General features: G+C 37.8%; 1 protein-coding gene across 2 annotated transcripts in view; it reads left to right on the top strand.

Moving 5' to 3' along the window:
- cnsta (consortin, connexin sorting protein a) overlaps nucleotides 1-22,790 on the top strand; it is a 132,037-nt gene that overhangs the window by 11,791 nt on the left and 97,456 nt on the right. For both annotated transcript variants that reach the window (XM_039748804.1, XM_039748805.1), the window contains exon 2: nucleotides 3,284-3,423. The gene's annotated coding sequence lies outside the window, so the exon portion shown is untranslated. The remainder of the gene's footprint in view (nucleotides 1-3,283; nucleotides 3,424-22,790) is intronic.

Genomic DNA, 22,790 nt, shown 5'->3' on the forward strand with positions numbered 1-22,790 from the left:
AGAACATGCCAGACTACCAAGCGAGACTCTACATAAGAGGAGGCAGGCTCTACATTCAGAATTAAACCTCTTGACAACTAAAGAAACCGAACAACTAATTTACAAATCCAGACATCATTATTATGAACATGGAGAGAAAGCTAATAAGCTTTTAGCGCAACAAATTCACAAGCAAGATGTATGCAACGCAATCTCGTAATTACTAACACTAATGGAGATAAAATCATCGAACACAAAAATATAATGTACACTTTTAGAGACTACTATAAATCCCTATATACTACTGAGTTTAAAGAAGACAATATACAATCTAATGCATTTCTGGATAAATTACAGATACCACAAATTGACGCTATTAGTGTGGAGGAGCTCGATAAACCTCTGTCATTATCAGAATTACTGGATGCTATAAAGTCACTCCAAGGTGGAAAAGCAGCAGGCCCTGATGGCTACCCTGCAGAGTTTTACAAGAAATTCTCCGCTCAGCTAGCTCCCTCCTATTAGCAACATTTACAGAAGCCAGAGATAACCAATCTCTTCCACAAACCTTTCGCCAAGCACTAATCACTGTCTTTCCAAAACAAAATAAGGACTTATTACAATGTGCATCATACAGACCAATTTCACTTCTGAATAACGACGTTAAAATACTCTCTAAAATCATAGCTAGAAGGATGGAGAAAGTGCTCCCTCAGTAATATCACAAGACCAAACTGGATTTATTAGGGGCCGACACTTATCTTCAAATCTTCGACGCCTGTTTAATGTAATATACTCACCAACTAAATCAAACACCCCAGAAATATTATTATCATTGGATGCAGAAAAGCATTCGACATGATTGAATGGAAATACCTTTTACTATTTTGGAGAAGTTTGGGTTTGGCCCAACATTTGTGCATGGATTAAATTACTGTATACTAACCCAGAAGCTTCAGTTTGCATCAATAACATTTGCTCAGACTACTTTAAACTAGAACGTGGCACAAGACAAGGATGCCCTTTGTCACCACTGCTGTTTGCAATTGCCATTGAACCACTGGCAATACATTGTCGAAATACTGATCAGATAAAGGGGATTAGCAGAGAAGGACTGGAACAGAAAATCTCATTATATGCAGATGACATGGTACTGTATATATCGGACCAGAAAATTCTGTGCCTGCAGTCTTAGCAGCACTCACAGAATTTCAAAAGCTCTCTGGTCTCAGAATTAATCTGAATAAAAGTGTACTCTTTCCGTGAATTCGCAAGCATATAATATTAGATTAGACACCCTTCCTTTTATCATTGCAGAACAGTTTAAATACCTCGGGTAAACATCACAAGTAAACATAAAGCTCTTTATCAACAAAATTTCGTCGTCTGTATGGAAAAAATTAAACAAGACTTGCATAGATGGTCAACCCTTCATCTCACACTAGCTGGAAGAATTAACACTGTTAAGATGAATATTCTTCCTAAGCTCCTTTTTATTTCAAAACATACCAATATACATTAATAAATCGTTCTTTAAGCAATTAGATTCAACAATAACCTCATTTATTTGGAATTCTAAACATCCACGCATCAAAAGAGCGACCCTACAAAGACAAAAGGCAGAAGGCGGCATGGCTCTACCTAACTTCCAGTTTTATTACTGGGCGCAAATATACAGTCGATAAGAACCTGGACACAAATAGAAGAACATACACAGGCATGGACCGCAATAGAAGTAAAATCCTGCAGTACTTCTTTGTATTCCTTGCTTTGTGCTCCAATAAACACACGCTATCGGCAATACACTAATAACCCAATTGTGCTCCACTCACTTAGAATCTGGAACCAATGTAGAAAGCATTTTAAGACGGAGAAGCTTCTTTCTGTGGCACCCCTGCAAAAGAACCACCTCTTTCAACCCTCACAAACATATGCAGTTTTTAATATCTGGAAAAATTTGGAATTAATTTGCTTAGAGATCTTTATATAGACAACGTCTTTGCATCCTATGAACAATTACATTCCAAATTTAACATTCCAGCTACAAATTTCTTTCACTATCTTCAAATCAGGAACTTTGTTAAACAGAACCTTCCAGATTTTCCTCATCTTGCACCCTCATCCACGCTGGAAAAATTATTGCTCAATTTCAAGGAGTTAGACTCCATCTCTACAATATATAAAATCCTTTTACAATCCCTTCCTTTCAAAGATCCAAGAGGACACTGGGAAAATGACCTCTCAATTAATATATCAGAAAAGGAGTGGAAAGTAGCAATGCAGAGAATTCACTCAAGCTCCATATGCGCAAAGCATACAATTATACAACTCAAAATTATATATCGAGCACATCTGTCTCGACTAAAACTCTCCAAAATGTTTCCAGGGCATGATCCAACCTGTGAACGCTGCAACCAAGCCCCAGCCTCACTAGGTCACATGTTCTGGGCCTGCTCCAAATTAACATTATTCTGGACAAAAATTTTTAATTACCTCTCAGACAGTCTTGGACTCACAATCCCTCCTAACCCATTAACAGCTGTGTTTGGGGTTCTTCCAGAGGGTCTTAAAGTGGAGAAAGACAAACAAATTGTGATTGCATTCACTACACTGTTGGCACGCAGACTTATTCTGATAAACTGGAAGAACCCAAACTCTCCTCTTTAAGTCAGTGGGAAACTGATGTGTTATATTATTTAAAATTGGAAAAATCAAATACTCAGTTAGAGGATCTGTGCAGACTTTTTCAAAACATGGCAGGATCTAATCAGTAATATTTTGAAATGATTTTATAAAGCACAGAGAATTTGTTGATTTAGGTATTTTTAAAAGCCTTAAATTTTACACCGCTTGGCTTGCTCTCTCTCTCAAGGGTGGGGATCGATCTGTTCTTAGCATAATTCTTTTTTTTTTTTTGTAAAACTTGATTGCTATGTATTGATTGTAATAAAATTAAAAATAAAAAAAAAAAAAAAAAAAGATACCAGGCATACTTCCTTTCTGTCACACATTGGTAAAGAGCCATAAAGGTGTCCATTATTGATTGAAAATAAAACTTCAGTGTTGGTTTGTTGTGCTTATTTTTACCATGGCATGCTATTGTAGGGTTTCTTAATGCCAGGAAACCAATAGATAAGACACAGTGACAACTCCATTTTATAATAGTAGAATTGTCTTTTGAACAAATTCAAGCAAAGTGTAGTTATTCAATTTATTTATTACACTTTAACTTTAAAACTGGTATAAGGGGTCCCATTTGTCAAAGATGATTTGTTTTAAATTATCCTACGTTTCAATTTAACAGGTGGCAGTGCTGCGTACAATATAAAGATAATGAAGTCACAGTCTGCATTGTGCAACATATAGCAGCAACATGTGTAACTGGAATGGAGAGAAGATTCATAAAGAGAAAATAACAGAATCTGGAAAGCTTTTGAAGGCATGGTAGGTAAAAGTACATTTCCTAGTGTTCCAAAAATGCATTTTAAATGCCACTTTCTATTTCACATTAAAGTCTTTATTAACTAGTCGAGCAAATTAATATGCTTGTTGCCTTTGTCTTATATAGTTTCTTCACATTGTGTTTTTAGATATTATCTTTGCTTTCATTTTACACTGTGGTTCTTGTCATTTATTAAAGCATAATCATATATCTGGGTATTATTCAGAACTACCTGAAGTGAACTGCTCCTCCATATGAAGTGGTTTACTACCTTCTGCCCAGTGCTGCTGGGATAGGCCTTACAAACCTGAAGTGGAATAAATGGATTTGAAAATGTTTGTTTTGTTCAGGGTTCATTTTCCTTTAAAGGATAAGTTTGTTATTTTTCAAGTCAAAGATATTTTTTCACAGTCATCTATACTAATAAAAGGCAAAGCCCTCACTGACTGACTGACTGACTCACTAACTGACTCACTGACTCATCACTAATTCTCCAAGTTCCCGTGTGGGTAGAAGGCTGAAATTTGGCAGGCTCATTCCTTACAGCTTACTTACAAAAGTTGGGCAGGTTTCATTTCGAAATTCAATGCCTAATGGTCATAACTGGAAGCTATTTTTCTCCATTTACTGTAATGGAGTTGAGCTGGATGGCCGTGGGGGGCGGAGTTTCGTGTGACATCATCACGCCTCCCATGTAATCACGTGAACTGACTATCAACGCAGTATGTAGAAAACCAGGAAGACCTCCAAAAAGCGCTAAAGAAAACATGCATTATATAATTCAGAAGGCAGCGAAACAATAAGAAGCGAGCGACTGACATTTACAACCATATTCATTAGTGCTGCTACTTCGGAAAAAAAGCACGGTGTAAACTTAAAGTTTAAATTAAGTTCATAGACAGGCTGTCGCTGGTGTTTGTCATGCCCACGGTAATGCGGGATACAAGTTTAATCAGGGGATGCAGGATATAAACAAGAGTTTTGATCACTTTGTAACTAAGTTAAAATTGCAGGTGAAGGGCTGTGCTTATGCAAATTCCAAGAGACTGCGTTTGTGGGAGTCACGGCATCAACTCCCCTCCCATTCACCTCATTTTGCTCTGAGCTGAGCTCCACGGCTAACGCCGTCTTTCGAAGCAACTTCGTCACACTGCCACCAAATACTCACAGAAAAATCCACAAGTTAATACACACCCTGTCTCTAGAGTTTCTCCACACTCAATGTATTCCTCGCGTCCCCTTTATACCCTCTGATCTCCCATTTCAATTCAGATGCCTCCAATTTCCAGTAAGGCTCTGCTGCGCGATGACAAGTAATAAGTCTCAGGGACAGACCCTACAAAACGATGCCATTGATTTCAGGCAAGATTGCTTTTCTCCTGGACAACTATACGTTGCATTCTCAAAAGTGACCTCGCGCAGCTTCGTCATATTACAACCGGAGTGCAGCCAGAAACTTTTAAGTGCCGGGTCTTACTTAACATTAAATTAAGCCGTGGACAACGCAACATCACACGAGAGCAGCTCACGTGAACTTACTGAACGCAGTACGAGTGATCACTTCCATGCATCAAACCTGTTCAAAAAACGCATTACACAATTGACAAGGTGATGGATTTATATGGCGTTCGTTTATAAAGCAGCGAAGAGGCTGTGTGAAGGCAACTACACAAAAAAACAGCAGAGCGCCACACTCTGAATGTATTCCTGGCATCACCGTTATACCCCCTGATCTCCCATTTCAATTGAAATGCCTCAAATTTCCAGTAAGGCTCTGCTTCACGATGACAATTAATAAGTCTCAGGGACACACCCTACAAAAGGTTGCCATTGATTTGAGGCAACATTGCTTTCCTCCTGGACAAAACTATATGTTGCATTCTCAAAAGTAATAGCGCATCTCTCTCTCCCTCTCCTTATCTTGCTTGCTCGCTCACCCAGCACGTCTCTCTCTCTCTCCTTATCTCGCTTGCTCGCTCGCCCAGCGCGCCTCTCTCTCTCTCTCTCTCTCTCTCTCTCTCTATCTATCTCGCCGCCGCCCAGCGTCTCTCTCTCTCTGGCAATCGTCTCCTATTCTCCGTCTGAGTCTGTGTGCCTCACTCATATAGTCACATCTGTTTACTACAGCATTGTGACTGTGTGTGTGTGCGCTGTGAAGTGCGAGTCCCCGTCTTGCTCCCCAAAACATGAAGCTGAGTCTCAGTACTTTAACACCAGCTTTATTCAGCTTGAAACAGCAACAGAGCTGTTATTTATTGTACTGGGATCTTTATAATGTTCCTTGTATGACCCATTGACAACAGGCGCTTATAGCATGTCTGCGATCTTTTTGGATGCACTTATACGGCTAACTGCTACAGCGCTGGGAGACTGCGATTGCTTTGGGACGCTCTTCCGCGTGTTGTCCCGTTGGGTGGAATCCCACATGAGTTTAGAATCTCACACCAGCCACGATTCTTTATAAAGGTAAAGTGCAGGTTAATTTGTATTATGTATTTTACTTTATATTTTGTATTAATCATTTTTATATGAATAGTTTTGGGTTGTGGAACGAATCATCTGAGTTTCCATTATTTCTTATGGTGAAATTCGCTTTGATATACGAGTGCTTTGGATTGTGAGCACATTTCCGGAACGAATTATGCTCGCAAACCGAGGTTCCATTGTATATATATATATATATATATATATATATATATCTATACTAATAAAAGGCAAAGCCCTTACTCACTCACTGACTCACTCACTCACTGACTCATCACTAATTCTCCAACTTCCCGTGTGGGTGGAAGGCTGAAATTTGGCAGGTTCATTCCTTACAGCTTCCTTACAAAAGTTTGGCAGGTTTTATATCGAAATTCTACGCGTAATGGTCATAACTGGAAGCAGTTTTCTCCATTTACTGTAATGGAGATGAGCTTCAATGCCGTGGCGGAGTTTCGTGTGACATCATCACGCCTCCCACGTAATCACGCAGTACATAGAAAACCAGGAAGACCTCAAAAAAGCGCTGAAGAAAACATGCATTATATAATTGAGAAGGCAGCGAAACAATAAGAAGCGAGCGAGTGACATATACAACCATATTCATGAGTTCTGCTACTCGGAAACAAAGCACGATGTAAACCTACACTTTAAATTAAGTTCATAGACAGGCTGCCGCTGGCATTTGTAATTTAGTGCCTGCCCATATAAGGCCGTCCGTCAGCGGCAATCCAATAGCAAACTGCCACGGGTAAATATTCACGGGTGAAGGACTGTGCTTATGGAGAGGAAGATGAGATGGTCAGGGTGGTGTTTGACACAAACTCAGCGAAACTGCGAGAGAAAGTTTTAAGTGCCAGGACTAAGGTAACATTAAATAAAGCTATGGACATAGCACGAGAGTACTAGTACAAGTACACCGAGTGGCTCACGTGAACTGACGCAGTGCACAGATAAAAAGCAACAGTTCCAAAGAGCGGAACAAAACCGAATTACACAATTGAAAAGGCAGCAAAAATATGAAGCGTCTGATAAGCATATTCATAAATGCAGCTACTGTGGAAACAAAGCACACGGTGGAAAAAGTCAATGTCCCGCTAAAGGAAGACAGTGTAAAAAACCCGTGCATGCAGTGTGTCAGGTCTCAGATAAAGAAGAAGACGAGCTGTTTATTGATGCAGTAAGAAACGAATCGATGAATGAAACCTGTCATCTTTACAACGATTGACAAACACGGAATGTAACTTGAACACAACACATCCTACAAATACGAACCTGATTGAAAGAAATAATGATAATCAAATCCTTGATGACAGCAACACTCAGTAACACTCACAAAACAAATACTGTATATTGACAGTCATGTTACGTTATTTTTAAAATGTTCCCTTTTCTTTTCTACCTTTTTAACACACTACTTCTCCGCTGCGATACGCGGTATATATATATATGTATATATATATATACCGATCTACATACTCGAATAATGGATACTTTATTAGCCATCAAAGATTGTTTTGGTAAAGCCACACTCAGTGTATTCATTAGATGAGCGGAAAAAAGTAAGAGCGCAGGGAGGATGACTCATTGAGGCATGCAGGCTGTAGTGGGCGTCAACTCTATCTGAATTGCGCGATCACATTTGAAAAAATATACTTTTCAAGTTCTATTTAGTCCATATGTGTCAAACTCAAGGGCAGGGCCACATCCGCCCGGTGTAATTATATCCGCCCCGAGATCATTTTATATACTGTATTATTGTTATTAAAGCCGGGTATATGAAGCGCTGGTAACACAATAAACTACAGATCCCATAATGCAGCGCTTCAGCTGCCTTGCCGAACACTTACCACGTTAATCAAGTCTACCTTATGATGCTGCAAGTTATTGCGAAGCTAGAGTTATTGCGCACTGAGTTTGCACGGCGCTTTGGTGACTTTGAAGAACAAAAAAAGTCCGTCTACATGCGGCTCGAACCTTGTGCATGTTTGGTAGCACATATCTGTGTGAGAAGCTCTTCTCAGTGATAAAGACTAACAAAACAGCACACAGGAGTCGCCTCACTGATGAGCACCTGCAATCCATCCTGAGAATCTCCACAACACAGAACCTCACACCAAACAGAAACGAACTTGTGGCCAAAAAAAGATGCCAGGCGTCCAGCTCTAAAATGACATATGAGCAAAGACAACTGAATGATTTGATTTGTTATTGCACGTAAGAGCGGAGTCAACGTTTTAACAAACAGCGTATTGCACTGATCTGAAATAGCTGTGTGTGTATATATGTAGATATGTATGTATATGTATATATATGTTTATATATGTGTGTGTGTATGTATGTATATATATATATATATATGTATGTATATATGTGTATATGTATAGATATGTATATATATATGTTTATGTGTGTGTGTGTATATATATATATATATATATATATATATATATATATATATGAAAACAACACTCATCACTCACAACAGTGACAAAACAATTACATTGACAATCAGGTTACGTTATTTTCAAAATGTTTCCTTTTCTTTTCATTGCTTCTTTAACACACTACTTCTCCGCTGCGAAGCGGGTATTTTGCTAGTATAAATATATACACACCCCGATCTACATACTGTCAAATAAACGAACCACACACCCTAGCGCAACATGAGAGGCTTTGCCTTTAGCGCTGACGTCTGAGGTTCGATTCGCGAGATTGGGTGCAGTGAGTGTGTACTGCCTGATGAGCCCATCAGGCAGTTGGATTTAGTCTTTAAATTTCTATGGTGAAGAAAAATGTATGCAATGATGATTATATTTAACTTTCATTCCTACTAAACACATTTCTGTCGACCAAATAAAAATTACTTATATTAAAATTTAAATAGAACTTGAACAAATACGATAGTTCATAATACCCAAGTGCACGTAAGATTAGGAGTCATCCGTTTTAACAAGCAGCGTATTGCACTGATACGAAATAGCCTGCCCATTTAATTATTTAGAAATGGATAGATAAATTAAGATTTTGTACAAATAATGTTTTTAATTTTTCTTCCTCAATGGATTCTGACACCCCCAGCAACAGCTGCTCGCACCCCAAAGGATATATATATATATATATATATATATATATATATATATATATATATATATATATATATACACTAATAAAAGGCAAAGCCCTAACTGACTGACTGACTCATCACTAATTCTCCAACTTCCCGTGTAGGTAGAAGGCTGAAATTTGGCCGGCTCATTCCTTACAGCTTCCTTACAAAAGTTGGGCAGGTTTCATTTCGAAATTCTACATGTAACGGTCATAACGGTTGATAACGGTCAACGACATCCGCCATGTTAAACATCCTTATTTATGGCCCCATCTTCACGAAATTTGGTAGGCGGCTTCCCTGTGCTAACCAAAACCAATGTACATACTTATTTCGGTGGTATGACGCCACTGTCGGCCGCCATATTGAACTTTCCAACGTCACTAATTGTCCAACTTCCCGTGTAGGTAGAAGGCTGAAATTTGGCAGGTTCATTCCTTACAGCTAACTTACAAAAGTTAAGCAGGTTTCATTTCAAAATTCTACGCGTAACGGTCATAACGGTCAACAACGTCCGCCATGTTGAACTTTCTTATTCATGGCCCCATCTTCACGAAATTTGGTAGGCGGCTTCCCTGCGCTAACTGAAACCAATGTATGTACTTATTTCGGTGGTATGACGCCACTGTCAGCCGCCATATTGAACTTTCCAACATCACTAATTCTCCAACTTCCCGTGTAGGTAGAAGGCTGAAATTTGGTACTTATTTCGGTGGTATGATGCCACTGTCGGCCGCCATATTGAACTTTTCAACGGTCTTTGTTACTTATGGGCCCATCTTCAAGAAATTTGGTACGCGGGTTCCCAACGCTAACTGAATCCTACTTACGTACATATATATGTTCATAGCTTGCAGCTCGGTCACCGTGTGAGGCGGCGTTGGGTCCCCCATCCCAAAGCCTCCCACGTTGTTGGCTGCCTGCCTATATAAGGCCATCCGTCGCTCCAGTCTCTACATTCCCTTCCTTGCTTCGCCACGGGATTCACGTCTCCCTGCTGTTAACTACAGCTTTTTTATTTAATCCACGGCTTCTCCGCTGTTTTATTGTTCATTTATTATGATTATAGTTATGGTTTAGGTATTTTAGACTTACTTTACATTGTTCAGGTACCCATTTCATTTATCATTCCAACCGTACCCCCATTAACATGTCTATCGAGGTGATCACCATCGATCAAAGAACTGTCACTTCCTGAGTGGTTTCCATGCCCGGAGATGGCACCTGCCTTTTCCATTCTCTTTGTTACATATTGCACGCCCATCTCAGACTCACTCTTGATATCCGTAAGAACATTGTGTCTTATGTATTGAATGACTGGGACAGGTTCATGTTGTGGACTGATGACGGTACAGGAGATAATTACACTACACAGGAGCACTATAAGAGTGAAATGCTTAAGCCCTTCACCTATGCATCTGCATGTGAGTTGATGGCTGCCACTGAATTGTTTGGTTGTCGCTTTCAAGTGTACCGAAATGGCCAAATATTTTACTCCTTTCGACAACCACCAATGCCTCTTAAACATCTTAGATTGACAGGTGACGATTTCAGTAGTGGACACTTTGATGTTTATGAATGTTTAAACTCTCAAAAGCTGGATGTGAAGTTATCGATGAAGCCGGTTGTATACTTACAACGCTTGACAGATGCCGAATGTGTCTTCAACACAAGTCCTACAAATACTGTCCTAATTGAAACAAACCATGAAACTCAAACCGATTATGACAGCAGCAATCCAAGCTGTGAGATTTGAAGCAAGATTACTGTTTACATGGCCAACTGTACGTTGCCTGCTCAAGAGTAAGCTCATCGCACAGCTTGGTCATATTACAACCGGAGGGCCGAACTGACAATGTGGTATACAAAGAGATCCTTAACAAATTATTAGTGGTATATTTTCCCCCAGTTTAAAAAGGTTTAATTTTCTTCTTAATAAAAATTTTAATGCAGTACTACAGCCGATGCGAAGCGCGAGTATTTTGCTAGTGGAGTATATAAGTTTGTCATGTTAAATTCTAAAGTGTTCTAAAGTGAAGCATTTTGGTAAATTTTAAAAAATGCAGTGCCTGTGTTTGCAGTTTGAAATGGGCTCCAAAAAGCACCAATCCAAACATATTACAAAAACCTTGAAACTTAACAAATACAAGTAGTTCAAGGTGGCAACATTTTGGATTTCAGAAAACATGCCTTCTGTGTTTCTAAAAATGATATTGTAAATAACAGATATTTTCTCAGATTCTTGGCATTATTCTTTTTGCACTAAGTGTATGCTCTGTTCGCATGTCTGTTCAAAGGTGACTGCCGGGTAACATTTTCAGGTAAATAAAGAATTAAAATAGCATGAAACCAAGCACATGTATTAAGCTGCTTATCGTGAAACTGCCTTCCTACCAAAATTGTTCAAAAATGGAGGTGTCTGTGACATGAAAATAAAATGTAATGTAAATGTAAAAAGTATATATCAACACCTTTATGATGATCATGATAATCTAAGGTTACCTCAGTAGTTGGCCAAAGCATATTCATAACTTGAGGCTGCATATTTTACTTTTTTGTACATCAAATCCTGCTTCTGTTTTTTTCTCTCTCATCTTCATTATACTCCTCATTTATTTATTTTGGTTTGTACAGAAAACATGTTAATGATCTCAGGTAGAGAAAAGGAGGTGGTGAAATCAAGAGACAGCACCAAGTGAGACTGAAAAAGGCAGAGTCTTTGGTTGGGACACAGGAGAACACAAGCTCACTATGCAGAAATAGTACCAAAGTTGTAGTGAATGAAACATTCAAATGTTCAAGCAGTTTGGTCTTATTAGAAGCATATTTTAGCTTATTCTAACACTAATATGGTGTCAAAATGCACAACAGGGCAGAGACAAGGTCAAGGATACGCAAAAGGGTAAAAAATACCAAGGTGAAGTTTAGGGTACCAATCATCAAAAACTCAATACATTGAAGTTTAAAGAGAGCAAGGAAAAAAATTGTCCTTACATTCTTTCAGATTTTTTTCCTTAATTAAACTACAAAAGCTGTTTGTTTTGTTTTCTGAATCCACAGTTTCAAATCAGGATTGTATGATGAAGTCATGCATAATGGTGACATCCAATTATGAGACCAGTAATGAACATCATTGGCATAATCAACATGGCACTAGCCATGCAAGACAACAATAAAATAATGATGCCTGTAATAGATTCAGAGACAGTTTCTATCAACAGATTATAAAGTTACTGAACAGCCAGTCAAAATAACAAATGATGTATTTGTTCTTGTATTTGTTTATTGTATATAATTGTATATATATGTTGCATTCTATGAATACTGTGTTTTTGCTTGTGTCTTTAAATAATGTTGCATTGCTGTCACTATCCTGAGAAGACATGCAAGTTAGAAATTCATTGTACTATTTACATATGACAATAAACTTGAAGAAACATTTTGCCGTAACCACTGGAAACACTGAAAATAGCAACTGCAGCATTCACAAGGTGCAGGAATGACACTCCTAGTGAAGAAAGGTTGTTGCGATGGGGGGCAGGCAATGATGTGAAGAGCACCACTGGACTTTTTTTAAAACGCTAGAATCTCACAAAAATATATATTGTGAAATAAGCACAAAACAAAGATAAACTTTTGGGGTAGCCACCCCACATACTTGAAAATGATTGGCAAAAATGAAACGGTCTTTACAGACATGAGTTCAAAACGGAACTGAGTATAGTGAGCAAAGGTGGTATTTATATGGTGAGTGAACAGGAAGGGACAGATCCAGAGGCACATGAACCAGAAGTGATGTTAGAGGAGTTGAGTTCAGTCTGCTGGTCTGCAGAGAGAAAAAGATAGAAAGGATTAGTGGGCAGCGCCAAACCCTGGCTCGGTGGGTAATTACAAATTATTAGAGCCCTAAGCTGTATCCCATGTTGCACATGTGTGACAATATAAATATATATATTTCCTGAAAACAACACAAATATGCTGTTTTGCAGCATTTCCTCTCCCACTGTTGCTCTTTTTCCTGCTGACCAACTCTCGTCCTTGATTTCTCCCATTTTTATCTCAATCACTTTTCTCTCTTTCTTTTGCCTTTTCAATCCTTGTTTAACAACCTGTGGAGTGTTAATGAGGAACAGCTGAGCCAATCACACTTGCACATTAACAAGCAGTCAGCTCGTTTACACATTGAACACCCCATGGCCACACAACTTTGCAGTGGCGTGCACCCACACCCACCTAGCTGGATTCGAACTGTTTTTATGTCTAAAACTCTACACCACTATGGGCCCCAAACTTGCTTCACCACAGTTTGTCACTGAGAATCAATTTATTTGGAAAAACAGGTCATTATTGATTTTTGAGGTATTGGCCTGAAACAGGACTGAGTAGCAACCCACAATCCTTGAAGTAAAGCTTAATTCAACTACAATCACATTTTTCTTTATATGGATACTGGCATTTATGACACAGTATTTTCCAGCCTGCAGTACAGCTCTTCCAACTATTGCACCAAGGTCATTATCAACATAAACAATAATTGTTTTATAGGAAAAAGGTACAGAATCTTGAGCAAGATGTTTAAATTTCCCCAAAACATCAACAAGGAGCAACAAAACCATATGCTCTTAATTAACAACTGAGCTCATTGATGTATTATGCCTCAAAGACACTAGTTCTTCATGAGTAATAAAAACTCGTCTTGACTTTGTTCAAGCATCTACCCAGGAGAATACTGAAATTGCTTTAAGCATTCGTGTTTAACTTGATGCAGGTCTAAATAAAGAAACCCATTATTTTTGTTGCTTGGTTCTGTCAGGTGGTGTGCTTTTACATCAAGCTGGGACAAGATGAATTCAATTAAACAGTCACTATCTTAGCCTCACTGGCAACACATACAAAAAACTTAAATGTATGCAATATTGAACAATCACTTGAGAACAAAACATGTTTTTACATAGAAAGACAACAATGAATTAATTCAAACAAAGGTACAAAGTTAAAAACGTACCTCTTGGTCATTCACACACTCTGTACTCTACATTCAATCTGTGTCACACTGAGAAAGAACATAAGCTTGGGTTTTTTTGCATCATATATCCCATGCCCCATTTATTTTTGGTATTGCTTATCCTCTTTAATAAAACCCCTGTGTGCGTCCAGGGGTCAGGGGTGTCTGTGTGTGTGTGTCTTCCGGTGAAATGCGCATGCACGGGGCCACGCCACACATTGCACCATGCCCCGCGCCTGCTCACAGCACTGTGGACGTATACACACTGGAAGCTGGGCACACAGTGAATGGCCTAGCTGCGGCCGTGCATGATAAGCAAATAAAGGACATCATTGCTGGGGAGAGTGCTGATTGGGTAGTCGCGGCCGCGCACATAAAATCCGTTGCTGGGGAGACAAGACATACAGTAATCAGCTGCATGCCAGCACGGATTCAAATACTTGCTGGGGAGCTGAACACTACTTTTTTGGGAAGACACCACAGGCTACATCAGCTGCTGCATGCCGCACATTAAATTACTTGCTGGGGAGACGCCACAGGCACAATTATCAGCTGCACGCCACACATTACGTCAGTTGCTGGTGAGACTCTGCTGATTGCCCACTGTTGTGACAGAAAATTAAAGGCATAATACGGACATCAATGCCTGTATTACTGTCAGAGAAAATTACAGGCATTTTACGGAAATACAAACCAGTATTATTGCAAGAGAAAATTAAAGGCACTTTATAGAAAAATTTCATGAGGTAAAAACAATAGAAAATTTTTCGTAAATGCAGTATCTTCTTCAGATATTGTGTATTACAGCTTGTTACACTAAGGCAATATTAATTCTACTTACTGTATTGTCATATACGTTTCTTTTTTATTTTTATTATTATTTTACTTCTTCTTGCAAAAATATTTTTGACAAAAAAAAATTAAGACAAGAAACAGAATGAGGTCAAGGTCCCTTGCCATTTAATATAGACTGTTCCTACTAATGTTTATGCACTACTGTTCTAGTGCCCGTTATTGTAACGGGCTTAATGTCTAGATCACCAAATAATGTCCTTCCTGCTATCATCTAATTTTCCTTCCCACTGAGAACTGCTTTTTTGCCTTGACAAATATTTTGCAATACAGTACAACTTATGTACGTTTTAATACTAGCTGAAAAAAGTGCATTTATTCTCCCATAAAAAAAGTTTGTCTCAGTTTGTGTTTCATGGACTAGGTTGGTTCAGTAATTGAATGAATGGAGTGGACAATGAATAAACATCACATCTAGTGCTGGGTCAGTACTAAAACTTTCAGTTCAGTATTGATACCAGCTTTCGGACCTCAGTACCAGTGTTAAAATTATTCCATAGCAAATAATGGATATCTCCACAATCTCCCTATTTTACTTCAGCCTGCCTGGTGCCCCACACAATTGCGTGCCTTTCTAGTGTGCTACGCTGAAGTGTGCAGTCTAGATAGGATCAAACCAATGGGGAGGTACCTTGTGAAATCTCGATCACGTTGAATCCTCTGGTTTCATTTCATGAAGTCTACAGAACGGACATTTTTACACATAAACACCAATGAGTGTCAAGGGAATGGGGGTGGTGAAAGGAAAACTAACATATACTTTTGGTATTGAAGATCCCGAAATCCTGCTAACAACCATTTTAAAATTTGGGCTTTTTTAGTACTTTTCCAGTATCAGTATGCCACTCTAACCCTAATCACTTCACATCTTTTTAGCTGGGTTTCCACAACAGCTATATATTCACATTAAGTGAAACATTTAGTACATAGTTTGAGCCACAAATCAGGCAAGCACATTTTAGTTAATTGCATATTTGGCTAATCTTGCATTTTATTTGAAAGTTAGCTGAATACTTTATTACTTCATTAATTAACTAACTAGTCACATACACACTATTGGGAGCTGATTAAAATGTACTTGTGTGTTGCTGGTTGGTTCTTACTAGCCTCTTATAAAGGAGCTGATATCGCATCACTTGGCTTCTAGTCATGAGGTATGTCAGATTTGTTCACTGTGTTTGCTGATCTCATCTCTGGATTTTGGCAAATGGAATAACTGAAAATTGGTGGCCATGTCACGTTTAGTGATCGCATGCTGACCTTCTACCTCATTCGAGGTTGTCCCTTTTGTTGATAATCAATAATTTTCTTCCTGATGGAGCCAGCTCTGTACGAAGTATTAACAGATATGACAAATTCAGCCTCAGTCTCTGCCCAATTTTTCTTTTTCCATTCTGTCATGATATGTTAAACACCAGACATTAGACAGACAAGCTTCTTTACTGTTTGCGAGATCCAAAACATCTGTGTTCCTTATTCCTCACCTCCACATTATATGCATTGCAAACATTGTTTGTCATTTCTCGCGCACACAGAGCTTTCCCCTACGACTAAAGACCAAATCAAACCTGTTTCACTTTACTGGAGTTAGTTGCAAACTAGCAGGAATAAGTTATGGTTCATATCACATTTCAAGTTAATGCAACGTGTGTGTGAGTTGCAGTTCCAGCACAAAGTTTGGGGGCGCAGTGTGATAAAGTCGGAACATGATGTCAGAGTCTCAGTTTACTATGTACATGTGACAGAAAGACGCTTTGCAGATCGTACAGGATTGATGTGTGTGCTTTGATATTTGATGAATGGTTCAAGGTGTTGAAGCAAAATGCTGACATACAAATGCATTTGTGGTGCTTTTATATTCAAGCGTCGCATATTCCCGATCATAATTACATAATTTTAAAGGTCTCACATACCATCTTCTGTGCTGTATTTTTTTTTTTTCACAACAGCATCAGTATGTATGACAGCATATTTCAGCCTCAGAGAAAAAAGTTAGGGACACGGTGAAAAGGTGTATTTTGTGATTAAAGTGAAACTTTCGACTTAAATCTTGAAATGGCCTCTTTAATCTCGTGGTTTATTTTATTATTGAAGTAGATGTCTGAAACGTCATCTTAAAACTGACTCAGTTGTTAATTGCTACATGCTTCTGGGGCTTCCTCCTGCATTGACAGCAGCGCCAAGCAGCAATTGCTACACAGAACACATTAAATTTATGATATTCCAGCTCTCTGCATATTTAGAATCCTTGGATTTATACTTGTTATCACTTTCATGATGAAATGCATTAAACTATGTAAATTACATTTTACAGATAAATTAACTTCATTTAAATAATGAATACTGTTAATAAATACACATGTGAGGGTGACACCGTCTTGCAGGGAGTCATGTCCCTAGGGTTCATTCTCTTCCGTGTGGGCTTCCACAGTGTGCTCTGGTTTCCTTCTAAGGACATGCCAGTTTGGGGATTTGGTGATGCTGAAATGATGCTAGTGTATGTGAGTGCTTGTTTTCACCTTGCGATGAACTGATGCCCCATCCAGGGATTGTTTCTGACTCGTGCCCGTGCTTCCCTGGATTGATAGATTTAATCATTAAATATCTGTCATTTTCAGAGATATTGTGGCAAGGTGTCCTAGGAATTTATTGGGTGTTTCAGGCAATTCACAACACAGCAAAGCCGAACCTGTTCTCACAGTGATATCTTGCACTGCCACTTAGTGGAATCTTCCAGATTTACGTAAAGTTATGCGCGCAAGTATAAACAGTACAATGCTTGCGTAGCAGTACTGTCCACAGGCGCACAAGTCGAGTTGCGTTAAGTATAAATCCGGCCTAAGAGTATGTACAGTAAGTGACAGCTACGACTGACAATCGCAATCGTAATTATGTACTCTACTACTTAATGGATTGGAGAATTGGAGATTGGATTATGTTATGTACTATCTTTTTTAAAGGTGAGTGTTATATTTGTTTCTGCATATTTGCATTATGGATTGTCAGAAACTTTTAAACCCAAAGGGGATTGTTGCAGAGTTATAGCTAAATGAGCATTTGCTAGAAAATCCAAAGTGTAACATGCTTTTCTTTTCTTTATGTTGCATTCAGTAGATCGACAGCTTTTAATCTTGTGCCTCTCCTCCACTTGTTTTGAACCAACTGCAACCAGCAGTTTTTATTTATATAGATCCTTTTATATAGTACAGCCTAATAAGATGATGTATTTTTTTTATCCTATAATAGAGTAAATCATCAACTGTAATACAAAATAGCCATTGCCACGTAGTGTAGCCAACTACAGTACTTGAAAATGAATCCCTGAAACTTTTATACAGTCACTGACAAGCCACTTTTTCTCTTTTTCGATGGAATGGATTTTATTGGTTTTCTGGAGCTAAACATATCTGCTGTTTATATTTGTTGGCCACCATTTTGTCTAATTCCCTTTCACTGTAATTCAGGAGTGAATCATCGTCATTATCATGTGTGCTGTTGCCTCCCTAATGACACTTCCTCCTAGCGAAAGGTGTGTTACCTTGTCAGCTAGTATGTTTTTTTTGGGTACATTTTCAAAAATGGAAAATTGACTGAATGTTTACCCATAGCAGTCCCTTACATGAACACTGAGGCATGGAGCTTGAAATATAAATGATCTCTATGAACAGTCGTCTTCTTTCTCATGCCAGATGAATCAGTGCAAAATCTGCATGTTCAGCCAAGCTGTAGGGAACATCTACAAACATGTGTTGAAGTGTTAGGTCTGCTTCATTTCAAAGTGAATTATTTCTTACTGACATAATTTCTAAGCAGTTGTTTCAGGGATTACATCAATCTAAGTAAAACGGCAGTTTGTGTATTATTTTCTTAAACACCTCCAATCAGGTCAATGTTTAATCACAGCATATGACAAAGTCACATGTACGTGTACAGTACTCTTTAAAGTACTATCCTTTCTATCCTTGTAGACCACAGCAGATTTACAAGTCATTTATGTAAATCTTGAGTTGAAAAAGTGGCAGGATTCATTCTTGAAGAATACAGAATGTTTTACAGTTGTCGCAGTTCAATTATTTTGAATGTACTGTGCATTACTAGAAGCACAAAGATGTAGAAAGTTCTTATATATTGAAAATTATACATAAAATATAAATCCTACAACATTTCAAAACAATATTGAACTATTTTAAAAAAAAACAGCTTAAAATAAGCTTTCTTTAAAAACATTTTAAAAAGGTCTTCACAAATCTTAGAGTGTCCTATATTTGTGACTACTGCTAATATTGTTCAGGCATTTTGTAATAAGATAATTAGAAGTTAATTGCTTTTTTATTTTATCTTGTTTTTAATATGATTGATTTTCACCTAGGGGTTTGTTAAAATATGTCAAAAAATTTTTTTGTTTTGACTTTAGGGTATGATAATATATATTATGCACTTACAAGTGCAGACCTGCAAGCCCCAAAACCTTACCTAAGATAACAGAGAAAGTTTTTTAAACAAAATTGATGGTTTACATTTCATAGCTTATTTCATATTGCATGTGGTGTTACTAAAATAAAAACAAAATCAGAAATATTTATTTATTTGTTTTTGTTAAAAGCATTCATTCATAGATGTGGGCTTATGATAAATGTACATGTGATGTGAGTTACTGGTTAGTGTATTTATTTGACCACTTTATTTTACAATATATAAGTCACTGGAACTTTTATTTCCTTCCTTCTGCTACTCATCTCCTCATACACATATATTCTTATTGTACATTCATAAACAACAGAACAACAAATGCTTTATGTAACGTTGCTTAGCAGGGACTCATCTTTTCCTGGACAGCAGGTGGATAGGTTGCTGGTGCAGTACATGCCTGATTGGCCTCTTCATGTGCAGTAATGTGTTTTATCTTTTGATGTTGTACTGCTTGAATTGTCATCCCAAGTTAAAACAAACAATTTGAAAACAGCAGCACTAACCCTACTGGTTCTAAGAGTTTTTTCTTCAGATTTTAGCACTATTTTTTTCATGCTCATCATTGGCAACGTGGACAAATTTGACATAGACATGGTAAGGAAGACCATTGAAGATTTTGCAGATTTTATTTAATTTAGAAGTAAATGTAGAAAATCAAATTAGAGTTCTGAACATTTTGAGACTCACTTTTGCATATTGATTTTTATTTTAAACTAGCCATGTGCGCCCAACTATGTTGCGCGTGTTAAAGTTGTCTGTGAAGGGCTCCCTGTTTAAACATGGCTGCCAGTCGTGAACTGGGCCCTTCGTCACACAGCATTATGATTTTTTATAAGGGAAACAAAATTACAAAAGAAAACCCTTGGACATTGATTCGATAGGAACGGCCTACTCGGAATCACTGTCCGAATAGTAATTATTTGGTGGTGTAAGAGCATTTCTGCTTCTGTCCGTTCACAGTCCGTCTCGTTTCCACGACACTATCGTTTCCTCTCACGATGTCTTCTCAACCTTTCTCCAATCTCGCAGGTTGCTTTGTGGCAATCCAAAGAGTAAGGCAATATACACGGAGCAATGGTTATAAAAGGGGGACACATAGGTATCCAGGCTCTTTAAAGCATAAATAGAGATCACTTCACTGACATGTGAGCAAGCCACGGTACAACTGTGAGACGCGCAGCACTCGCCGGCTACAACGTAACAATAATAATTTCTGGAACGTGCTGTTACGTTGTCATTCATTTTACCCGCTGCCTTTCTTTCATTCATATGTTACGTAGGCATGTACCTTTTATCTTCGGCAATCTCATTCTCTAACCAGGCTTCAGGAGCTAACCAGCGTAACACTGTCCACCACCCCTTTCATTATTCTGGCACATTGTTGACATCTGTGAGTAACAACAACGTACTAAACTGGAAGGTGGTCTACGCATGCGAGGAATTCGCGGACAAACAAAGATCAAGATCTAAATGAAGATCTCTTTAGTTAATTTAAAGCACAACAATTTGTTTAGTTTGAATGTCTGTGTTTTGAGGTGTGACTGGAGTACTACAGTCTTCAGTAGTATAAGTCTGGAGGAGATTCTGCCAATGCAATGCCTATGTTTTAGCTGTCTCTCTACTGCCATCTAGTGATTCTTCTTCTAATTCATTCACGGACAAACAAAGATCAAGATCCAAATGAAGAGTATATATAAAGATATCAAATCAAATTGAAAATTCAATGTATTTCCCAGCCCTAATATTACAAATTTTGGTGGTTACATATACACTTCCATATGCAGTATGCAACTCTAGAACCAATGTCACATAATGTTAAATGACAAGTTTTAAAGACTTTTGTTTTATTTTTTTAAATACTCTGAGATAAATCGCTTTTTTGAATTGCTGAATGGAAGAGTAGATAATAAATAGACCAGAGGTTAGAACACACATCAGAAATAAATCAAGTGTTCAAAAAGTTAAGAAGCAACAACCAAAAAAGTAGTCCAAAACAAAAGCCAATATTCCCAACACCAAATAATTACTTTCCACTCTGTTGCTAATTTGTTTATATTTTGCTTATTGCTGATCCAAATCTAGGACATCTCATGAACAGACTTGTTTATTTAACAACATTAGCAAACAACTCCATTTTACTCTAAAAATCTAATAGACCATGCACCTAGCTTCCCATTATTAAAGGCCATGGAAAACAGCTCTTGAACGAAGTGGGAATAAGACATGGCTATCTATCCTAACATAGTTTCTGTGCAACATAAATATTATTTTCACAGTATCAGCAGTTGCTGATTTTTGCCTATCTACCATCACTCTCTTCAGCATCATTGAAATCTAGACATGCACCAACACCTACATGGGGATCCTGTTTATTTGTTTCCTGTGAAACTCACTGACAGCTGCATTCCCTGGCCTGTAAACAGTTGTCTGTCAGCTGCTGCAGTATTTTCTCACAAACACAGTAACAGGCAAGGAGAGATTTATAACACCTAACATGTTTTAGAATGTTTTTTCATGGACCCAAAACCACAACCCCTCAGTTTTTGATTTTTAGATTTTTAGGTGGTGTAGAAGGTTAATTGGATAGGGCTGTTGGGGGATTTCTAGACTGTTCAGGACTCGCTGAATTTCACATTTTATGTGAAAAAAATACATAGTTAAGCCAAACAAATTGGTTGCCAAGTGTCCATTATGTAACCATCTTAATCTCTGACAGAGAAGGTCCATGTTTTATTAGTAACAACATATACAGTGAAAACACACCACTGTGAAAACACATTTCAAGCAATTTTTAATCCAGATACATAAGTGCTATTAGGCAGTTATGCAAAACATTGTCATTTGCTGAGTATTGCCAATAGATAGACCAATAAATTAGTGTATTTCATTTTTCTCAAGTCAATATTTCAAATTACTCAATACTACTGGATTCTCTTTGCTAATTTATGTCAAAATAATACTTAGTAACTAATTTTCATTTTCTATGATGACTAGAATCTGCATATCAGATTTAGCAACATTTTGTCTCAAAGGACACTAAGGAAATACTTTTGTGCAAACAATCTACTTTACTCACCAAGTAATTTTTTTGCATAAGCAAATTAAAACAACAGATTTTTTGTGAACTCTGTTTTGTCATTGCAGTTGTGCATACCACTTACAGTATAATTAGTTTACCAAATTGTAGTAGGAAAACTATTAATTGGCTAATGTAAATAGAGATCTTGATATAATGCACAACACATCTACTGTCTTTTTAAAAAAACAAGAAGTAAGTTTACCTGATACTAAGTGCTGGGCGGTATGACCAAAATTCTATATCACAGTATTTTTCAAAATTATACTGGTTTCACGGTATTGGACGGTATTTTTTTCCCATGCATTAATGGATAACCAAATTTTACACCGGAGTTACTGCAGTAGATTGGCTAAGAATAACATATTCCACT

The sequence above is a fragment of the Polypterus senegalus genome, chromosome 3 (genome assembly GCF_016835505.1).
Source record: "Polypterus senegalus isolate Bchr_013 chromosome 3, ASM1683550v1, whole genome shotgun sequence".
Taxonomy (NCBI): domain Eukaryota; kingdom Metazoa; phylum Chordata; class Cladistia; order Polypteriformes; family Polypteridae; genus Polypterus; species Polypterus senegalus.